The sequence below is a fragment of the Manis javanica genome, chromosome 15 (genome assembly GCF_040802235.1).
Source record: "Manis javanica isolate MJ-LG chromosome 15, MJ_LKY, whole genome shotgun sequence".
Classification (NCBI taxonomy): Eukaryota; Metazoa; Chordata; class Mammalia; order Pholidota; family Manidae; genus Manis; species Manis javanica.
Genome location: NC_133170.1, coordinates 38,294,431 through 38,316,154, shown reverse-complemented (window position 1 = coordinate 38,316,154; position 21,724 = coordinate 38,294,431). Strand labels below are relative to the sequence as shown.

Genomic DNA, 21,724 nt, shown 5'->3' with positions numbered 1-21,724 from the left:
AAATCAGCTTTTTTTAAGTCAATATGTCTTTTGACTTTGAATCAGTCACAGGGTATTAGAGCTGGAAGCTATCTAGTGATCGCTTCTTGCAAATTAACCGGGGAAGGGGCACATCCACTCCAACTGACTCCAGTGACACTTTTTTGGCTGTTACAATTGGAGGTGCTGCTGGCACCCAGTCTGCTAAGTACTCTGCCATGCACAAGACCTCACCCTCATAATAAAGAATTACCTAAACTGTCACCTGCTGGAGAAGCCTTGCTTTCAAAGAAACTTAATGCCCCAAAAATCATTCAAGAAGATTCAGTTATAGGGACTCACAATTCCTACACCCTGTTCACTGTTTCCCCATTACACCCTCAGGATTCTGCTAATTTTAAAAAAGTTGTTTAAGTATTATCATTACCATATAAAATTTGAATACAAAGATTGCAAACAGAGAGAGATTAAAGATGGTGACGTGAGAGGAGAGACAGAGGCTTCCTCCTAAAACTGGATACAATTAGAAAATTTAATTTGTGCAACTAATCCTGAGAGAGCAACAGGAAAGAGGATGCTTCAGACTGCATACACCTGGAGAAAAGAGCAGACCTCAGCGAACAGGGTAACGTACCAGAGCTGTGGCTCAGCGGGACCTGAGCCCCTCCCCCACCCCAGCTCACTGGCGGGAGGAAGACAAACAGAGCAGGGAGGGAGTGGAAGGCTTGGGACTGCTGAATACCTAGCTCCGGAAATCTGCGCTGGGAGCACAAACCTACATTTCATGGTGCTTCCATGAGACTCGCATGACTACTGGGTTGGAAAGTTAATACAGGCAGAGTTCCTGGAGAGACTGGGATTCCGGCTGCTTGTGGAAAGCAGGGATCCATATCTGGCTGCTCTGGGACAAAAACTTATACCTGTGTGCCTGGCCCAATGGCTCAGGCAGTGGAGACAGGCACAGGAGCCAGGAGGCAAGGAACAGCTCTTTCCTACCCCCAGTACCACTCCCCTGCAACCCCTGACATTGCTTCAGGGGCTCAGCAGCTCCAGAATAGAGCTTCTGGACACTAGAGGGCACCATATACAAACATGAAATGCCAGAGGAACCTTGTCCAGAGTAAAATTGTTAATACAACTCCCAAGAAAGATTTAAATGATATGGACCTTGTGACTCTTCCTGAAAGGGAGTTCAAAATAAAAATAATCAACATCCTAATGGAGGTACGGAAAGACATCCAAAATCTCAGGAATGAATTCAGGTCAGAGATCCAATCGTTAAAGAACACAATGGAGGGTATTAAAAGCAGGTTGGATATGGTGGGGGAGACAATAAATGAAATAGAAACTAGAGAAGAGGAATACAAAGAAGCTGAGGCACAGAGAGAAAAAAGGATCTCTAAAAATGAAAGAATATTGAGAGAACTGTGTGACCAATCCAAGCGGAACAATATTCGCATTATAGGGGTACCAGAAGAAGAAGAGAGAGAAAAAGGGATAGAAAGTGTCTTTGAGGAGGTAGTTCCTGAAAACTTCCCCAATCTGGGGAAGGAGATAGTCTCTCAGGCCATGGAGATCCACAGATCCTCCTACATAAGGGACCCAAGGAAGACAACACCAAGACACATAGTAATTAAAATGGGAAAGATCAAGGATAAGGACAGACTGTTAAAAGCAGCCAGAGGCAGAAATAAGATCACGTACAAAGGAAAGCCCATCAGACTAACAACAGACTTCTCAGCAGAAACCTTACAGGCCAGAGGGAGTGGCATGATGTATTTAATGCCACGAAGCAGAAGGGCCTGGAACCAAGATTACTTTATCTGGCAAGATTATCATTTAAATTTGAAGGAGGGATTAAACAATTTCCATATAAGCAAAAGCTGAGAGTTTACCTCCCACAAACCATCACTGCAGTCTATTTTGGAGGGACTGCTATAGATGGAAGTGTTCCGAGGGTTGGATAGCTGTCACCAGAGGTAGTAAAATCATGGTAGGGAGGGTGGGGCAGCTGATTGAGAGGCAAATGCAAAATTAAATTGACTATCCCCAAAGCCAATCAAGGGATAGAGAAAAAGTATGGAATCTGATACCTAATATATAAAGAATGAAGGAGGAAGAAAAAGGAGGAGAAATAGAAAAGAACCTTTAGATTGTCTTTGTAACAGCATACTAAGTGAGTTAAATTAGACTCTTAGATAGTAAGGAAAGTAACCTGGAACCTTTGGTAACCATGAATCTAAAGCCTGAAGTGGCAGTAAGTACATACCTATCGATAATCACCCTAAATGTAAATGGACTGAATGCACCGATCAAAAGACACAGAGTAATAGAATGGATAAAAAACAAGACCCATCCATATGCTGTTTACAAGAGACTCACTTCAAACCCAAAGACATGCACAGATGAAAAGTCAAGGGATGGAAAAAGATATTTCATGCAAACAATAGGGAGAAAAAAGCAGGAGTTGCAGTACTAGTATCTGACAAAATAGACTTCAAAACAAAGAAAGTAACAAGAGATAAAGAAGGATATTACATAATGATAAAGGGCTCAGTCCAACAAGAGGCTATAACCATTATAAATATATATGCACCCAACACAGGAGCACCAGCATATGTGAAACAAATACTAACAGAACTAAAGGAGGAAATAGAATGCAATGCATTCATTTTAGGAGACTTCAACACACCATTCACTCCAAAGGACAGATACACCATACAGAAAATAAGTAAGGACACAGAGGCACTGAACAACACACTGGAACAGATGGACCTAATAGACATCTATAGAACTCTACACCCAAAAGCAACAGGATACACATTCTTCTCAAGTGCACATGGAACATTCTCCAGAGTAGACTACATACTAGGCCACAAAAAGAGTCTCAGTAAATTCAAAAAGATTGAAATCCTACCAACCAACTTTTCAGACCACAAAGGTATAAAACTAGAAATAAATTGTACCAAGAAAGCAAAAAGGCTCACAAACACATGGAGGCTTAAGAACATGCTTCTAAATAGTCAATGGATCAATGACCAAACTAAAATGGAGATCCAGCAATATATGGAAATAAAGGACAATAACAACACAAAGCGCCAACTTCTGTGGGACACAGTGAAAGCAGTCTTAACAGGAAAGTATATAGCAATCCAGGCATATTTAAAGAAGGAAGAACAAACCCAAATGAATGATGTCTAACATCACAGTTATCAAAATTGGGAAAAGAAGAACAAATGAGGCCTAAAGTCAGCAGAAGGAGGGAAATAATAAAGATCAGAGAAGTAATAAACAAAATTGAGAAGAATAAAACAATAGAAAAAATCAATGAAACCAAGAGCTGGTTCTTTGAGAAAATAAAGAAAATATATAAACCTCTAGCCAGACTTATTAAGAGAAAAAGAGAATCAACACACATCAACAAAATCAGAAATGAGAAAGGAAACATCACAACAGACCCAACAGAAATACAAAGAATTATTAGAGACTACTATGAAAACCCATATGCTAAGAGGCTGGAAAACCTAGAAGACATGGACAACTTCCTAGAAAAATACAATTTTCCAAGACTGACCAAGGAAGAAACACAAAATCTAAACAAACCAATTACAAGCAAAGAAATTAAAGTGGTAATCAAAAAACTACCCAAGAAAAAAACCCCTGGGCCAGATGGATTTACCTCGGAATTTTATCAGACATACAGAGAAGATATAATACCCATTCTCCTTAAAGTTTTCCAAAAAATAGAAGATGAGGAAATACTCCCAAACTCATTCTATGAAGCCAACATCACCCTAATACCAAAACCAGGCAAAGACCACACCAAAAAAAGAAAATTATAGACCAATATCCCTGATGAACGTAGATGCAAAAATACTCAATAAAATATTAGCAAACCAAATTCAAAAATATATCAAAAGGATCATACACCACAAACAAGTGGGATTCATCCCAGGGATGCAAGGATGGTACAACATTAGAAAAATCCATCAAAATCATCCACCACATAAACAAAAAGAAAGACAAAAACCACATGATCATCTCCATAGATGCTGAAAAAGCATTCGACAAAATTCAACATCCATTCATGATAAAAACTCAGCAAAATGGGTATAGAGGGCAAGTACCTCAACATAATAAAGGCCATATATGATAAACCCACAGCCAACATCATACTGAACAGCGAGAAGCTGAAAGCTTTTCCTCTGAGATCAGGAACTAGACAGGGATGCCCACTCTCCCCACTACTATTTAACATAGTACTGGAGGTCCTAGCCACAGCAATCAGACAAAACAAAGAAATACAAGGAATCCAGATTGGTAAAGAAGAAGTTAAACTGTCCCTATTTGCAGATGACATGATATTGTACATAAAAAACCCTGAAGACTCCACTCCAAAATTACTAGAACTGATATTGGAATACAGCAAAGTTGCAGGATACAAAATTAACACACAGAAATCTGTGGCCTTCCTATACACTAACAATGAGCCAATAGAAAGAGAAATCAGGAAAACAATTCCATTCACAATTGCATCAAAAAGAATAAAATACCTAGGAATAAACCTAACCAAAGAAGTGAAAGACCTATACCCTGAAAACTATAAGACACTCTTGAGAGAAATTAAAGAGGTCACTAACAAATGGAAACTCATCCCATGCTCCTGACTAGGAAGAATTAATATCGTCAAAATGGCCATCCTGCCCAAAGCAATATACAGATTTGATGCAATCCCTATCAAATTACCAACAACATTCTTCAATGAACTGGAACAAATAGTTCAAAAATTCATATGGAACTGTCAAAGACCCATAATGTTACTTTCAACAATGCATGTATTTAACTGTTTACCTCTTGTTTAACATTTAGCTTGCTTCTAATTTTTGGTGTCATGTATTGAACATTGCATTTCTGCTACTAAATTTAAGTCTGTGCTGGAATTAAATGCAGCAGAATGGCTTCTGAGGCACTCACAGAGCAGCAGCTGAACATCCTACTTTCCCATCAAAACACATTCTAAAAAGGTCAGTAGTAGAACTGTGCTCATGTGTGGATTTTAAGTACACATCTCATGAGCTTTTTGGGAAAGTTCAACCATCTTGATATTCTCTGGGGAATAAACTGAGTCTCACATTCATTTTAAATGTAGACTAAGGCTTTTGTATTTACTTTTGCTTGGGAATTTATTGTATTGTTATTACAGTTGGAGCTGTCTCCCTTGAAGGTTTTGCATGTGGACCCAACTAATGTGAACTGAGAGTTCAGGGTATGCGGGCTATTTGAATTCAAATGTTCAGTGAGGTTGCTTCTGTATGTCTCATATAATCATTTGTTGCAATTAATAAAGAATATACTAGTATTAGTGACTTTTTTTTCATGTGGAATGCTTTTCAATGGAATAAAGCTTGGATGCTTGAGTAGTCACTGGGTGAGGGCTGCGGCGTGATAATGGCAGAGCCGGCCTTGGGGGCCGTGAGACAGTGGCAGCCAAGGCATCTAGCGCTGCTGGTAGTGATGGCAGAGGTGTTGGCTGCAGTGATCTTGTTGGTGGAGATGGAGGATAGAGTAGAGGGCATGGTGACATGGCGGCGGTGGTAACAGTCTTGGTGGGGAGGTGATGTGGGGGTGGTGGTAGCGGTGACGAGGTGGACATGGTGGGGGGGTAAGGGTGTGAAGTGGGATGGGCGTGAGGGGGTGGTGAAGGGGCAGCTGCAGCCCCCATTGAGAGCTTACTATATGAAGACTCTGCTAAGCATTTGCATGGATTTTCCCATTATTCAAACATCCTTTCATGTAGCAAATAGGTACTTGGCTCCACGTTTGAGTTAAGCCCTGGCTAGCCTCTGTGGGGAGAGGGACAGAGAGGGATTTTATTTATCCTAATAAAAAGACTCAGACAAAGTCCGTGTTCAAGGAGCTTGTAGTCTGGCAGAGTATTACATGTGTACCAAAAATCTGTAATACAATCGGAAAGTATTCAGTTCAATAAAAAGTACAGATGGAATGCTCTCGGGGCCAGTATTTACTCCATGCAGCACAGTTCCCGAAGCACTGTCCGCCCCGCCTCGCTTGGTGACCGGGCAGCGCGTGAGGAACAGTGGTGGTCACATTCAGTGCAACGATGCGCCAGGCACAGAGGTGGGCACTCTATACACACAATGCATTTAATCTTTACCAAAAAAAAAAAAAACCTCTCATCATCATCATCATTAGTATTACATTCTGTATATTACAGAGGAGCTCATGATGCAATGAGTTAGAACTGCAAGCTAAGCCATCCTGCTGGAAGCAGCAGAGCTGGGATGCGCACCCCTGCCATCCCCACCACTCCGGCTGTGTATATGTGTGCCGCATTGCATGGTGACCGCCTTGTCTTATTTACAAATGAGGAAATATATCCAGGTGCAAAGTTGAAGGAAAAGTTTGACCATGTCATCATTTGGGAGCTTTATTTTTAAATAATTTTGGTGACTCAATTTTGTTTTTGAAATTTACTTTCATTTTTCACCAGTTCCTTCTTATAAATTCACCAGAATCCAGAGCACACAATAACAGAGCACCTTAAAAACAAAGTGCCAGATGCAGTGGTTTGGGTATCAACAGCCCCTAAGGTGTGCCTCACTTTTTCTTGGTACGCTGGTACCTTCTTAGACTACTATTTCAGGGTGTGAAGTTGATGGCAAGAGTCAATCTTATAACTAAGTGCCACCTAGAAAAGTTCAGGCCAAGACAACATTTATTCTAAGTCTTTGGGGAAAAGGATGGAGTCTAGTTTAAGACAGTCTGACTTGTTCAGGTAAATGGAGGGAAAAGGACCTCATGCAACAAAACGAGATAATTTTAAATGTGTTTGTGTTTTCCTGTGTCATGAAACGAATGACATATAGCTGCACACACTCTGTGCCTGCCTGCCTTGCTGCCCCAGCTTGCAGTGGCCTCACCAGGCAGGAGAGGGGGTCAGGCCTGGGGTGGCAGTGGTGAGTGGAGAGGTATGTAGATTATTGCCAACTCCTGTGCAGTTAACCAGATGAACTTTCTTCTCCCTGAAGTATGAGTGCATTTGTACTTGTGTGTGTAAATTTTGTTCCACTACCAGCTGACTGTACTTTTTCTTATGGAAATTCTGATTTGCAGAATATAGCATCATGGGTAGAATTTTTAGGTGTCTGAGACTTTTTGTTTGTTTCCCTCTAAAAATTATATTTGTGAAGAACTTAGGACATGTGAGGTGCTGTGGAAAGTTTATTCTTTCAAAAACCTCATAAGGTTATAGTTTATTATTACTGATTTTTAGATAATGAAAATGAGGCTTGGAGGAGATTTGGGTTCAGGAAGCTCACCGACGGCAGAGACAGGGCTCAGAAACACGCCAAAGGTTCTGCCTGTAACCACTGCTCCCAACACCTAGAAAATAAAAAACTAAAAATTTATTTAATTCATATAAGTACTTACTTTTAAAAGAAAACTTTCTCTAGTGGCTTTAATCAGAAGGAACAGCTACTGACTGAGAACCTCATTCTTGAAAGCCCGATCTTTAGAACCGCCTTTGGTGAGGCAGTTAACGTGTCTGCTCTCCCCCGAGAGCTCAGGATCAGTTCTTCTGAAAGAGATGCACCCTGGAGGCTCAGATTCTGCCTCTGCCACCTACAGGCTGTCCTGTCCTGGCCGTGTCGCTCACCCACCCCAGGCCTCAGCTGCCCGTCTGTGATACAGGAGTGGCGACAGTCCCTCTCACGGTGCTGCTGACAGATGAAGTGAGCGAAGGCAGGCACAGAGCCGAGCACAGGACTCAAAGCAAACGGAATGTTCAGTTTAATACTCAGAGAAGTAAAAAGGAAAACGTTGCCAACCTCATGAGAAGTCTTATACAAAATATTAACTTGAAAAATGCCTGCTACAGTTCTTGTAGAAAGAAATGCATGAAGTGGCCTCAGTAAATATGGCTTGTCTGTGGAGAGACACTTGGCTGATTTGGGCCCCTGGACAAATCCCAAGTCAGACCCCTGGATAACTGACGTATATCCTGAGATTTCCAACAAAGGCTATGAGAGGCTGTAGAGCTACTTCACAGCACACTTAACCCCAGCCAAGTGGCTCAGGGCCCATAGATTCTTCCTTCTCCCTGAATTCCCTTTCTGCCCCCATCTCCCCAAAGTTACTGGAATACACATGGCATTGTGGCTTAAATGTTGGCCAAAGTTATGCTAATCTCTGTGGGCGCTTCCCTGGAAATCTAGCTGGACCCCTAATTCCTTCTAAGCTTTGTCCATAATAAAGTGAGCCAGCCTTTCCTCCTCTGCCATTCTGAGGAAATTCTTCCACAAACTTGAAGATAGGAATTTGGCTCCATTACATTTCCAGAAAATACACAACAGTGATGAGAACTATCGGTATATTTAATCCACACTTCTGCCACCTTTTCTTGAAGGAAAATATTTTTGAAGGCCCACTCATAAGTAAGATGAATTTAGACTCAAAGTAGAAAAATTACACCTTACGTCTGACTAAATTTTAGAGTTTTCAAGGCATAATCATTTACCTTTAGCTTCTTTGATTCTCATGTTAATCCCTTAAGTAGGTAGAGAACCTATTTTTGAGATTTTATAGGTGAAATATACATCTTTATAGAGTAGTTCTGTTAGTTACTTTGGAAAATATTGAGATTTTGCTCATGTATAAAAAAATTGGAAGAAGTAATATTTCTGGTACAAGCATAAGTGAAAAAATATTTCACTGACACAATAAGTCAACTCTTCCTTTTCTGCCAGAACATTCATGAGATTCTTTTCCTTATTTATTTTTTATTTTTTCGGAATTTTTTAAACACTTTATTGAATATAATAGACATACATACAGTTGACTTACATGTGTTCAGAGTGAACAGTGTTATGATTTGACGTGTGGTGTATGTTGCACAAGATAGTCAACATATATCCACAACCCAAGGGATTCCTCCTGCCCCTTTACTATCTCTAGCTCTTGCCCTTTCTTTTTTTTTTTAACTTTTATTAAGGTATTATTGATATACACTCTTATGTCACATGAAAAAACAATGTGGTTTTTACATTTACCCATATTATCAAGTTCCCACCCATACCTCAATGCAGTCACTGTCCATCAGTGCAGCAAGATGCCAGAGATCCACTATTTGCCTTCTCTGTACTACACTGTTCTCCCTGTGATCCCCCCACACCATCACTAACCATAATACCCCTCAATCCCCTTCTCCTTCCCTCCCTACCCACCCTCCCACACCCCTCCCCTTTGGTAACCACTAGTCCCTTCTTGGAGTCTCTGAGTCTGATGCTATCTGTTCCTTCAGTTTTGCTTCAACTTTTCCTTATGCTTTAACAAAGTGTGTTGATTGGCCTTTTCTTAAAGAAGCCAAAATGCTGTAGTTGGAAAGCAGAGATCCTGGTGGCAGAGCACATAATGATTAGTGGGCTCCAGGAGGCGGGCTGCAAAATGACAGAAATGACCATCTGACTAATTTTTACATATTCATGATAGCCAAGAACTCTAGAAATGTTTTGTGGTGATGTTTGAAAAATTCTCAAGTATTTGAACACTAAAGCACTTCTAAAGAATCCATGGTCAAAGAAAAACTCAGAAGTACAGTTAGAAAGTATTTTGAAATGAATAGAAATAAAAACCACAATAAACCAGAATTTGTGAGATTCTACCAAAGCAGTCCTTAGGCAGTTATTTATAGCATCAAAGACCTAAATTGGTAAAGAAGAAAGGTTTCAAATCAATGATCTCAACTTAAGAAATCAGAAAAACAGCAGGATAAACCCAAGGTAAGCAGAAGAAAAGAAGTAATAAAGTAGAGCTCAATGGAATACTAAAGAGAAAATCACTGTAACTAAAAGCTGTTTCTTTGAGAATATCAATAAAATTGATAAACCTATAATCAGACTCACCAGAAAGAATATCCAGGAATATCAGGAATGAGAGAGGAGGTATATTCTACAGGTATGAAAAGGATAATCAGGGAACATTATAATTTTTTTTGCCTATAAATTAGCTTAGGTGAAATGGACAAATTTCTCACAATGCACAAATTAGCAAGGCTCACTTAAAAATAAGCAATCGAAACAGCTCTAAACTTGCTAAAGAAACTGAATTTTTAGTTTACACATTCCCATAAAGAAAACTACAGGCCAAAACAACTTCACCAGTGAATTCAAGAAAACATGTAAGGAAGAAATGATACCAATTCTACACAAACTCTTACAGAAAATTAAAGAGGAAAGAATACTTCAAAGCCAGCTCATTCTTTGAGGCCAGATTACCATTATACCCAAACCAGGTAGACATTCCATGAAAATGAAACTACACATCAACCTTCCTCATGAACATAGATATAAAAATTCTAAACAAAACTTTATCAAATCACATCCAGCAATATTAGCTTGATTGTGATAATCATTACACAGTATATACTGATATTAAAACACCACAGTGTATGCCTTAAAATATACAGTTTTTATTTGTCAAAAAAAACCCTGAAAAAAATCCAACAATAGATACAAAAGATTCTGTAGCATTTGCCCCAGGAATGCAGAGCTGTTTGAGCATTCGAACATCTAGTAGAGCATTTGCCCTAATAACGTTCTCCATGATGTGTTTTTGGGATTCTATTTCAATAGTATGCTTTTATGGCAATAATACATGTTAATTTGGTCATTGTGGGAATTATTTTTGTGAGGCTTAAATGAAGTAACAGATGTAAAATATTAATAATGGGTCCAGTGCAAATGAGGATCAATAAATTTTTGTCAGCTAGAAATCTACTTCTTGCTTGGTAAGGTTCACAAACATACTTCTTCCATGGAAGAGAAAGAACATTGAGCAACTACCTCCTGTCTTCCTGAGCTGATCTCACTAACCTACCACCATCCCCATGACTGTGGACATGGTTTTGGGCTTATAACTGTGCTACTCGAAGTGCTGGTCTGCAGCAAGACAAGAAATTGGCATCCGAGTGTAATCAAGTCACTATTTCCTTCGCTGATAAAGCCTTGCTACAAAAAAAATGGACTCAGCTGAACTAAACAGTGTGGTTAGCAATGTAGTTGACTTATGTCACGCTGGAAACTCCTTATCTTGTCCTAGGCTGATAAACTGCTTGTAGACTGGCACTTGGATACCAAAGTCTTAGTGTATGGCATGTCTTACATAGAGTTTGAGTTCTAAAGCCAGCATTTATGCTTGCCCTCATGACATCACACTATGGTGCATATTTTGAACATATGTATAAAAGCCTATGTGTTTGGGACATTGATAAATGTGACTTTCATGTATATACTTTTCTCTTGGGGTCATTACATATAATTAGATCTCATGCAAACATGTACTCTAAATTTCATAACCATGGGGAGTGCAGGAAAAATAGCTGTATGTTTCTCATCTTGCATATGAGAATAGCTGGAGGATCAATCAGTCCTTTGACAGAGATGTGAGATGGAACAGCAAATAAATATCTTTTCATGTGCCAACTCCTGTGAAATGGTACTGGCTGTCCATGTACTGTGTTCAGACACATTTGGAAAATGCATCTGGGGACAAGTGCTGTCATTGATTAGTGATGTCTGCTATGGGTGTGGGAATGAAGCATGGCAACACTCATTGTGTATTTCATCCTTGGCTGGGAATTCCAGGTTTATCCTTCTACTAAAAACAGTGACATAATTATCTGTCACAGGACATGAAAACCATGGCAGAAAAGAAGAACCAGGTCCTCATTATGAGCCTGGAGATGCCTCTCTTCAAGAATATCATATGAATGTGGCTTTCCTCATAGATGCTTCCCAAAGAGTAGGAAATGATGAGTTTAAGGAAGTGAAAACTATTATTACCTCAGTGCTTGATTACCTTCACATTGCCCCAGATCCACTGACCTCCAGCTTAGGAGACCAGGGGCTCTCCTGAGCTTATCTCCTGCAGGCTATGTGCCCAACACTGGGGAATGTTCTGTCTACCTAGAATTTGATTTGGTTACTTAGAACAGTATCAGCCAAATGAAACATCATCTCCAAGACAATCTTGAGCAGCTCAGGGGAGATGTTTATATCGGTCATGCCCTGCAGTGGACAGCTGACATGTCTTTGTGGGAACCTCCAGCCTGAGGAAAAACAAAGTTATCTTTGTCATATCTGCTGCCGAGACCAACCCCTTAGACAAGAAAGTCTTAAGAAATGTTTCTCTGAGAGCCAAGTGTCAGGGCTATGCCATATTTGTGTTTTCTTTCCTCTGGCCCTACACACAATGACAAGAATGAGAGGAATTAGCCAGCCACCCACTGAATCGGCACTTAGTCCAGCTTGGCCGGATCCACAAGCCAGATCTGAGCTATATCACCAAGTTTGTCAAGCCATTTGTCCATTTAATCAGATGTAAGTCATTAAACCTTTCCCCTTCTATTGCTTTTACAATAGATTAAATGTCTCTGTGTACAAGTAGGGGTGCTGAAGGCTGTACAGTGAGCTCTGGGGCACCTATTTACCATCTTGGCTGTACACAGAATTATGTGAGAAATTATTTTAAAATAAGTATTCCGGGGGTACCTACTAAAGCTGAAAATATGCATATCCTATGACCCAGCAATCTTGCTCCAATGTACAGATGCAAAAGAAAAATACATATTCATCAAAAGCCATGTTTCAGATGTTTATAATAGCACTATTTGTAGCAGCCCCAAAGTAGGAACAAAAATGCCTAACAGCAGATATGATAAATAGTGGTATAGGTATCAATGAAATGCTATACATGTATGTACTATGTATATAAAATACTATATATGTATATAGTATGATGTACACTTCATATATATATATATATATATACATATATGTTATGTGTGTGTATATATATATATATATATTGGTATAGTTGTAGATACAGCTAGTATATGAGGTGTATATAGAACAAAATCAGCAAAATGATGGAAAACAAGATAGGTGAGGATAGAGGATTATGAAAAAAATCAGAAAGGGGAAAGAGGATAAGAAATCAAATATAAATATAATGAAATGAAATACCTGGTTCTGGTCAGGATGGACAGAGCCTACTTTCACCTCAAGTTGGAGGAAGCCCACCTTACTGACCCTCCCACCGATTATAACTTAAAACTCTGGACAAAATATCAAAAGCAATTACCTGGGACCTGCACAAAAGCAGATACGTTGTGAAGGGGCATGAGTTTCCCATTTTCTTTTTTCTTTTGTGGCTCTGTGGTGAGGGTAGGACCTGTATGGTCACAGGGGAGCAGGTGGCTAAGACTCAGTAAAAGCCCCATATTTATGGGTAGAAGACCTAAGAAAAGGGGCCCCTGTTTTTCAAAGATGATGGAAGAAATCCCCATTTTCAATCCCTCTTTTCCCTTGTGGTTTTGCTCTGAAGGTGGAGCTGAGTGGAAGGCTAAACAGATAAAATTAAAGAGAAAGCCTGTCTTTCTGACAGAGGAAACAGGAAGAGAACCTATGGGGTGGCCTCAGAGAGAAGAGGACTGGAGCACCTCTAATTCTAATTATGGCAACTGCCTAAGTCCCAGCTGCCCCCTAAGCTCTGCATGGATGAGAAAACCCTAAACAAGATATCAAAGGCTTTGGACATTAAATTGAGATTGGAACCACTGCCTACAGAAAGTTGCATTCTGAACCTACTGGATTGATTGTCTGCCTAAGAAAAATTAAAATTCTACAGAAAATGGTAATAGAACTTAGAGTCTATACAATGTAATATTCAAAATGTTAAGGATAAAATCCAGAATTATGCAACATACAGAGAACCAGTAGATGCAAACTATTCTCAAAGGAAAAGACAACAGATGCCAACCTCAAGTTGACTCATGTTTTGATTATTAGACAAATATATTAAAACAGTTGTTAAAACTATATTTCCTGAAATAAAGGCAAACAACTTGATAAGAACAGAAAGATAGACATTCGCAGCAGAGAAATAGAGATTTTAAAAAAAGAACTAAATGAAAATTCTAGAAATAAAAAAATACAATGTCTGAAATTTAAAAAATTCACCAGATAGGCTCAGTAGCAGACCAAAGATGACAGAGGCAAGTCAGTAAACTAAAAGACAGATATTACATACTCTGAAGAGAGAAAAAGGCTTTTTAAAAATGAACAGAGCCTCAGACACTTGTGGAACAGTATTGAAAGGCCTAATATTTATTTTATTAATATTCTAGAAGGAAAGGAAAGCTAGATTTATTCAGAAAAAAAAATTGAGGATGTAATGGCCCAAAACTTCCCAAACTGGTAAAAGATTTAACTTTACAGTTTTTTAAAAACCCAGAGAAAACTCTGCTCAGACACATCACAAACTGATGGAAACAAAAGATAAAAATCTTGAGGCAGCTAGAGAAAAAATATGTCTTATGTAAGACATGAACAAATATTCAAATAACTGCAGATTTCTCATCCAAAACCATGCAGGCCAGAGAACAGTGTAACTTCTTTATCTTATAAGTGCTAAAAGCAGAGAACGGTCAAAGCAGAATTTTAAAGACTGTAAATAGCCCTCTGGATAAGGAAATGGAAGCTACAGCATTGGAAACTTCTTACCAAAGAATATTCACAGCATTAGTCCAATACTATTTTGTCACAATGATTCCTACTCTGTAATAATGTTTATAGGACACAAGTTCACCTTAAATTTAGTCCATTAAAAGAAGACAATAAAACCTCTCTCTGGGTTGTTGAAAAGTTGGAGGTAATATGTCTGGAGCTCAGAATACACACTGTGCCTGGCACATAATCAACTAATGTTATCCTTACATGAATTATCTAAGTTGGGTAATATATTTGATGATTAAAAATAAAAGTCCACTATGAAGAATGATCAGCCTTTATATTACTTTGCTTATCTTTCACTTCTCGCAGTGAGCAGGCTTTTCTTTCCACTTGCCCATTTTTCTGATATTTTCATTTCATCTGTCTATTTAATGTACATATTCTCTGTTTGCTCATGATGATGTATTTGAACGTGGATTTTTAAAAGTGCAACAGTATTTTTTTTCTCATTATGTCAACTCAGGGCTAGTTTCTTAGTCTTTATTTTTCCAACATCGAGTGTGGTGTTTCTCAAAATGTGGTCCCTGGACCAGCAACCTCAGCATTGTCTAGGAACTCACTGAAATGCAGATCTGTAGATGCCAGCTGCTGAATCAGAAACTCCAGAGTTGGATGATTTTGATGCATGCTAGAGTTTGAGAACTACTGACCTAGAGTTACAGATATTGAGCCTAAATTCTTTAATGGTGGTCCTTCACTAGATATTGATAGGTATTTGGGCAAAAATAATTTTCCTATAAAACAGAGAGAGAAGTAGGTGTTCTTTATGCAGGGCCTCTCAGTGCCTTTAATGAACTAATGTTCATGGTGATTCTGAAAGAGGGGCTATTAGTTGAACCAATGTGACCACAGAATCTTGTATTAGGGAAGAAGTTCTAAAAAAAACACTACTTGGGGAAATAGTAGTCAAAATGGTGCATCCAGGGTTCGAACGTGGATTTGCGTTTACTGGTCATGTGATCTTGGGTCACTTCACCTCTCTGGTCTTCAATTTATCCATCTATACGTAGGCTCATGTGATCAGTAAATGAATGTAAAGTGCTTCAAACAGCACTTTGCATGCAGTAGAAGCTTAACGAAGGTCAGCTCTTAATTTAAAGTGATGAAGATGATAAATGACAGAGCCGATGGCCATGGTGGAAAGAAGACCAACCAGCCTGGGAATGAGAACATCCGGATACTCACTTTGGTTGCATGATTAACTAGGTTTGTGATCTCAAAAAACCTGATTGCCCTGGTCCCCAGATTTCTTACTGTCTAATGAAAGCTTGGGTAAGGCCATGTTTTGGGTATGAAGACTCTCCAGGGCGTGGGTTTTCAAACACTAGCCTTAAAGGGCTCTGTCTACCTGGGATGTTTGTGTCTGATGAATCATGGAGGGTCTCCTTTCCTGCACCCCCTTTACAAATGTCCCTTACTTGACCCCAAAAATGGCATATTTCTCAGCCATCCTGAATCTGCTTATGGTGCTTTGGCCAGATGTGAAACCTTCTGAGGAAAGCTTTGGGCGCGGTCAGGCTGTGTGTTATCAAACACGGGGTCAGTTCGAATATCGGATCTGCAGGCCTCCTCTAAGACTGCCCACCCCGCTCATGATTCTGCTAAAGGAGGCATGCGTACACAGACGGGCGCTCGGGCTCATGCTGGGATGTCCTGAGGTCAGGTATATTACAGAGGGCAGATGATAGGAATGATAACAAATGTTATTTAATAGTCTGATGTTCCATCTCCCAACTCTTGTCAAAGGAGTGAGAATTCCTTGAAAACAAAGCAAAGAGCATAAGGGAAATATTGATGGGAAGCAAGCCGAAAAATTCATAGCAAGATCCTTAATCACATGCCTATTTCTGAGTGGAATCATAAGTGAGACGGCCTCACAGAGACCCTCGGCAGCTTTACGTCAGCGGGTCGACCGAATCAGACTCCCTAAGGCAGAGGTGCTGACTGGGTGTGTATTGAGGACTAGTCCTGCCAGCTGGGCTGTATGGAGGTATGTCCCATAAAGTAAATGAGCTAAGTGGCAGCTTCACAATTGTGAAGAAAAAATATATATAAAACAACTTATGAGAAATATTATTTTATCAAAAAATATAGTAATAGTACATGTGTCAAGTGTACTTAATTTATCAATATTAACATATCTAACCATATTTAGTTTCTTGAATTAAACACTGTGCCTCTGAGTGAAAAGTGGTATTCTATAAGTTTGGTAGTATTTTTGGGTACAGTTGCCAGAAGTGATGTCATCTAATAATTGGATAACATTCTTTTGTAAAATCTTTTGAAAGATTACTGGGTGGTTTTTGGCATATAACTCACAGAGAATTCAAATGTCTGACATTGCTATAGTAAAAGTCCTCCAGAACCCATCTACGTAAACAATATTTATCAGTGCTTAAATCTATAACAATAAATATTAATAGAATTGATATTAAACTCTGCCTCACTCTAACAATGAATTGTAATAAATAAAAATAACAGGGAAAACTCTCCATCTCACTAAGAAAGGCATTTCCAATCAAAATGTTTACTTTTTGTTTTTATAAAGTTACCAAAATTTAAGTATACATACTGTTTTGATAAATTCTTATGGTAATCCACAGAAAAACTGTTAATACATAGACATTATATTCATAAGAAATTTAAAACATACATTTAGATACACATGTATTTTGCTACAGCAATCAGGCAAATAATAAGATTTTTAATCATATAAATATATTTACAAAGAAATTCTGTGGGGGACGTGGAATGGAAATACATGTTTAAGGAAAGAAATGAACATTACAAAATATCTGACTTTTAACCATGAGCATGTTTACATATATTTTAAATGGACAATAGTGCTATAGAAGCACTATGAATTTACATCTTACTGGGTAAATTAAAAGAAAAATGCAGAAGTTTAATTTTGGGGAAGTTTTATTTTTAAATATCTCACAAATGACATCCTTTTCTATCATTTAAAATTATAAAGACAAATATAGATGTGCTATTACTAATTAGCTTTACTAATTTACTATGCAAAGCAAGAGGACATGATTTTTTCCTTTGAGGTGAGTGCGTAAGCAAAGGTGTCTGAAGATAAGTGGGTGGGACCATCGTTCAGAAAATGTCTTGGGTCAGGTTCCTTGAGGGGCCTGCCCTGAGGTGGGGGCCGTGTGCATGGGATTTATGGAGTTGGCACTCGTAGGACACCCAGAGCAGAGGAAGCCAAACCAGGGTGCCATCTCTAGTGAAGTGCCAGAGAGTCCCCTTCCAAGCACTCTGGCATGTGAGTTACTGCAGAATAGTCCTGACCTTGGGCAAAGAAGTTGAGGTTTCTTTCTCCCTCATGGGTCATTGATTGGTCAAGGGCTGCCCCAGGGAGGGCCGCAAACTCACGTTGCATTTGGTTAAAGCCACTTCCATGGCTGGACAGCAGCTGAAGCTCACATGGGGTGGCCAAAGAGGAAGGGGGAGGAGGGATTGGAAGGGAAAGAATGTTGTCCTAGAGATTACTCTAAAAGAAAGATCTAAGGGAGTTTGGGCAAACTCCTTCTAGCTCTTCATCAATGACACCAGCCGCTAAGTGCATCGAGCATGGAATTCTAGGCCATGAACTGCACCGATTTTTCCTAGGAAGAAGTGTATCTATAGTTCCACTTACATGTTGCTCATTTATATCCATTATCATATCACCCTTTTATTTTGACTATTGAAAATGGCATAACTACATGTGTTTGTTTCATATGTGGCATAGAAAGGAGCAGAGGGAACATTTCTAACAAATCCAGTAACATTAAAAGCAATGCATATTTTTATGTTCTGCAGGTGGTGAGGATACAAGATGATCATAGCAGAAAATAAGATATCTGTTGGCATGTGTAATTCCAGGTGGTTCTAACCAGAAATCATAAATCATCCATTAGTGGTAGAGTGGCAGCAATTTTTCATGAAAACAGTTGGCTAGTATTTTGTGCTGTTCCACATTTGGGGGAAAGACTAGAGTGAAGATGTCAGTGAGCAGATCTGAGAGACGATTTCATTTCTCCTGAGGAAGGGACAGCTGACCTTGAAGAATTAACTGAATCTTTCCTTTGACAACTCTATACAGTCCACACATCAATTCTGATGATGTATTTGTCTAAAGAAGATTTTTGTTATAATTTTCAACACACCTGTATTTCAAATTGGACTCAAGTAAAAAGCAGAATTTGAATTTACTAGGAATGTCTTCTATTGTTAGAACTAAAAATCCATGCCATGTCTTCAGTTCTGGCCCAAACCTACTGTGCACCCGGCAGAGTGCCCTGGAAAACGCACCTGTCACACAGCTGCCACCATTGTCGATGTTGGCTCTTCACCAGGATGTTCACAGAAGAATGAATTTGTGAGACAGAAAAAGTGAGATGAGGATAACTTTATCAACTGCTATTTTGTTCTGTGATAATTTGTTTTATGTTTTCACATGCTTTGCTTTCTGTGTACTTGATTTTCACTGCAAAAGAAAATAAAAAACAGAAGCATGAATACTCTTGATGACCAGAGCTGCTCTTGGGAGTTACAATGTAGCAAGAGACAAGTTCTAAAATAAAAGCGAGTCTGACCTGGAAGCTTGTTCTGTTGATTTTTATTTAACTGTCAACTCAGACCCACTGGAACACCAGTATACAGGATTAAACATATTTAGAAAATACATAAAACACGTAAAATAAGCCAGTAGTGAATTCATTTTAAACATCATTTAATTTGGTTAAGGCAACAATAAATTACAAAATCAATGAATATAATCATATATTTTGAAAGTGACTATTTTAATGGGATAAGACTGGAGACAATTTTGTACTTTTTTCCCATAATTTTTCTTAACATTATTCTTGTTTGAATGATTTCAAAATAATTCAATCAATTAATTCTAGGCTCTCAAAAAATTTAAAGTAGCCATTTGTTGATTTCTGGGAAGTTTAATAAAGTTTTGTTTTTCCCTAAGAATCCTGGTGTGTGTGTGTGTGTAAGTATGTAAATATGTATGAATACATCAATCTCTCAATATGAAAGTAACATGGGTCATCAAGAGTGTGAAGCCAGAGGAACTCACATACTCCTGATGGGAGTGTCAACGGCCCCCCTTTGAGTAGCATCTAGTTAGGCTGATGAAGCACATACACTGCCATCCAGCAGTCCCACCACTGTATCAGTGTCTCCAGAAGCCCTCACACATGTACACAAGGAGCTAAATGCAAATACACACACTACAGTATTGTGTGCTTTAGTGAAGAGTTGGAACCAACTGAATGTCCTAAACGAGTGTGTTCCTACAGTGGAACACAGTGCAGCAGTGAGACTGATCAGCCAGAGCTGCATCTATAATTGAATGGACAAATCTCAAAGATAGAATTCAACCAAAGAGTTGCAGAAGGCTACATTATGACATCATTTATATAACATTTTAAAATCTGAGAAGTAATATCATGCATTGCTTGTGAATACCTACAGCTGCAACAAAAGCATATATGGGGATGATAAACACCAAATTCAAGACAAGCACTATCGTTCAGTGAGGAGGGGTAAAGAAAGGGTCCAATTGTCATTACAGTGTTTTATTCCTTAAGTTGGGTGATGGAAATATGAGTGTTCCTTGTATTATTTTTTATACATTTCTGGATGCCTGATATATTTCATAATTTAAAAAGAGTAAAACAAGTCATGAAAATTAATGTCTAATTCAAGTAAATCTTTATGCTACATTGAGAACCATATTAAGAATTGTGAGGAATTGAAATCAAGGTTTCTAGAGTTAGGTAACATTCTAGAACACTGGTTGTCCTTGAACACCAGTCACCAGGAAACTTGTCCCCTTCATTGGTATTCCACACAATTTTGATCAGTGTGTATTTTATGTTACCACTGAGTGTACAGTCACTTTTCATCTGCATTTCATGTCCAAGTGGTCACTGAGGTTGTACAGCACAGTTTCAGGCACATAAGAGGCCAGAGGGGTGGTATTAAATGACATTGTTTGACTGGAGGAACAATTACTCTATAGACAAAGGGAACTTTTAAGTAAATGCATTGTGGATTCTGGACATTCAAGTCAAAAGTGTAATACTTGAATGAGCACTGTGAGCACAAAATGGAGAACCAACAGCAGAGAATGACCACATGAATTTGGAGTAAGGCTGCTAAGTAGAGCCAGTAATTGCTTTGGCAATCAAGGAAGGAAAAAAAATCACTTGGGATTTAAATAATTGGAGACGACTTCAAGGAATAAATGGGGTTCACACCAGGTCCCTACCTATAGACCCTTAATACTCTCTCCTGTCAGGCCCTTTAGGTAAGAGTGCAAACTCCTTCCATGTCTTAAAAGCCCCTGAAAAGCTGACCTTTGCTTACCTTCGCAGCCTAATCTCTTCTCACTGCTAGGAATCTCTTCCCCTCTCTAACTCCCATCCATCCTTCTGCTTGGGAACACCTTCCATAAACTCCCTAGAGCTGGGCACGGTAACCCACCCCACTGTATATCTCCTGGGACTGGATCTTTCCCTCTGTATCCTCACCAGGAAGGGTAATGATGGCCCATACGCTCACCTATGTCTCCAAGAGGAATGGCGTGGGCTTCCCTCTTTGTTTACCCCTGTACCCCCACTGTCCAGGGTGGTGCCTGGCACTTAAAAGGCACTCAATGAAGACTTGATGAATGAATGAACAAATTCACCTTAAGAGGTAAATATGGTTTGGTTGGATGGAGAGGAAGGAAATTGGTATGAGTGATGACAAGGAAACAAAAACCAGCAAGGCTTGTGGTGTTTGAGCACCAATGTGAGCAGGGAACTGGGAGTGTGTGAGCAGCACTGTCAGGGGCCAGGGTGACTGGATTGCAAATTTGGGTGTTAGTGGAAGCCGAAGCCTCAGCAAGCGTGGTGAGTTGCTTTAGAGCCTTTTTAAAATAGCTTAAAGCCCCCCAACAGATTAAAAACATCATGAACCACGTACAATAGTCTATTTGAATGGAGTGATTAGAAACAAAATTGCATGCCTTCAGAAAGGGATCATGACATGTGCATTAAGCACACATTCTCCCAGGGGTTCTTTGGAGAAACAACCCAGAGCTGAGCCACTGTGGCCTTACATGGCGTGAACAATGCACTGCAGAACAGCTGGGCAGAATTACA

The 21,724-nt window shown here is 39.3% G+C and overlaps 1 long non-coding RNA gene across 1 annotated transcript in view; it reads left to right on the top strand.

The window, feature by feature from the left end:
* LOC108406671 (uncharacterized) overlaps nucleotides 1-19,159 on the top strand; it is a 38,290-nt gene extending 19,131 nt beyond the window's left edge. The window contains exons 7-9 of the long non-coding RNA XR_001855507.3: nucleotides 15,581-15,776; nucleotides 16,317-16,560; nucleotides 18,384-19,159. This is a non-coding gene — a long non-coding RNA (uncharacterized lncRNA). The remainder of the gene's footprint in view (nucleotides 1-15,580; nucleotides 15,777-16,316; nucleotides 16,561-18,383) is intronic.
* Nucleotides 19,160-21,724: the final 2,565 nt, after the last annotated feature.